The following is a 2,332-nucleotide window of genomic DNA, read 5'->3' as shown; positions in this document are numbered from 1 at the left end:
CAATGAAATTGAAAGAGAATGTTTACTACCAAACACTTTCTATAAAGCCATCATAACCCTCATCCCCAAACCAGGTATTGACTCATCAAAGAAAGAGAACTATATACCCATTTCTTTGATAAACATGGTTGCAACAAAATTTTGACCAATAAACTTCAAAAATAAATACACCATGATCAAACAGGATTAATTTCAAGAATGCAAAGCTGGTTCAATATACACTAATCAATTAATATAATTCATCACATCAAGAGCAAGGATAAGAACCACGTGGTTATCTAAATAGATGCAGAAAAAGCATTTGACAATATCCAACACTCTTTTATCATGAAGGCTCTGGAAAATTAGGAATCTATGGAACAATCCTCAATACACCAAAGGCTGTAAATAACAAACCTACAGCCAGCATCATACTTAATGGTGAAAAACTAAAGCCATTTCCTCTAAACTCTGGAACAAGACAAGGATGTCCACTCTCTACACTTCTCTTCAATTTAGTATTAGAATGCCTAGCTACAGAAATAAGATGGAAACATAAAGAGGATCCAAAGAGGGAAAGATGAAGTAAAACTCTCCCTCTTCGCAGATGACATGATTTTTTATTTAAAGAATCTCATGGAGGGGCTGGGAAGGTGGCTGAGTGGTAGAGTGCTTGCCTTGCATGCATGAGGCCCTGGGTTTGATTCCTCAGCACCACATAAGCAAAAAGAAAAAAGCCAGAAGTGGCGCTGTGGCTCAAGTGGTAGAGAGCTAGCCTTGAGCTGAAGAGCTGAGGGACAGCACCGAGGCCCAGAGTTCAGGCCCCACAACTGGACCCCCCAAAAAAAAAGAATCCCACGGACTCCACTCCCAGATTACTCAAGCTGATTCAAAACTTTGGCAAAGTAGCAGGGTATAAAATTAACCTTCAAAAATCAATGGCTTTTTTGTATGCCAACAATGAAAAAGCGTGCCTGAAATCAGGAAACCAACTCTTTTTGTAACAGTCCCATTAAAAATAAAATACATATGAGTTAACTAAAGAAGTGAAGGACCTCTATGAGGAAAACTAAAAACTTGAAAAAGGAAATCAAAGCAGAATCTAGAAATTGGAAAAGCCTCCCATGCTCCTGGATTGGAAGGATCAACATCATGAAAATGGCCATACTTCCCAAGGGTATCTACAAATTCAAAGTGATACCTATCAATATTCTAACTAATTCTTCAAAGAAATAGAAGAGGCAATCCAAAAATTCATATAGAACAATAAAAGATCTGAATAGCAAAAAAGATCCTTAACAGAAACAACAGTGCTGGGGGAATAGCAATACCAAATGTCAAACTCTACTACAAAGCCATAGTAATCAAAACAGCTTGGTACTGGCACAAGAGCAGACCTCAGGACCAATGGAATAGAATTTGAAACCCAGAAATGAACCCACAGACTTATAGGCATCTAATCTTCGATAAGGTATCTAAAAAATTAGAATGGAAGAAGACAACCTCTTCATTAAATGGTGCAGGCAAAATTGGTTTAACACCTGTAGAAAAATAAAGCTAGATCCCTATAAATCACCTTGCACCAGAATCAACTCAAAATGGATCAAAAACCTTGGAGTCAAAGGAGACACCCTGAAAATATTAATGGATAGGAGAATCCCTAGATCTCCTTGGCACAGGCCAAAATTTTCTTAATAGAGATCCAGAAACACAACAAAGCAAAGAAAGGTTGGACAAATGGGATTGCATGAAGGTGCAGGGCTTCTGCATCCGAAAGACATAGTTAGCAAGATCAATAGAAAGCCCATGGATTGGGAGAATATTTTCACTACCCATACAATGGACAAGGGTCTCATACTAAAATATACCTAGAAATCAGAAAATTAAATCCCCCAACAAGAAATCCTCAAAGAAACAACTGCCCAATAAATAAGTGGGCTAAAGACTTACAGAGAAACTTCTCTGAAGAGGAAATAAGAATTTCCAATAGACACATGAAGAAATGCTCAACCTTTCTAGCCATAAAAGAAATGAATATCAAAACAACATAGAGATTCCACCTCACCCCAGTTAGAATAGCTATAATAAAGAACTCTAATAACAACAGATATTAGAAGGGATGTGGATAGAAGAGAACCCTACTGCATTTTTGGAGGGAGTGTAAACTTGTTCAACCACTTCGGAAAGTACTATGAAGGTTCCTCAAAAGACTCCACATAGAGCCCCCCTATGACCCAGCAATCCCACTTTTGGGCATTTACTCAAATGATCACAGACAAGACCATACTAAAGCTACCAGCACAACTATGTTTATTGCAGCTTTATTTACCATACTAAGATATGGAACCAACCC

Source organism: Dipodomys merriami, unplaced genomic scaffold, assembly GCF_024711535.1.
Source record: "Dipodomys merriami isolate MVZ:Mamm:240054 unplaced genomic scaffold, mDipMer1.0.p SCAF_1082, whole genome shotgun sequence".
Classification (NCBI taxonomy): Eukaryota; Metazoa; Chordata; class Mammalia; order Rodentia; family Heteromyidae; genus Dipodomys; species Dipodomys merriami.
Note: the sequence above shows the minus strand (reverse complement) of the source record.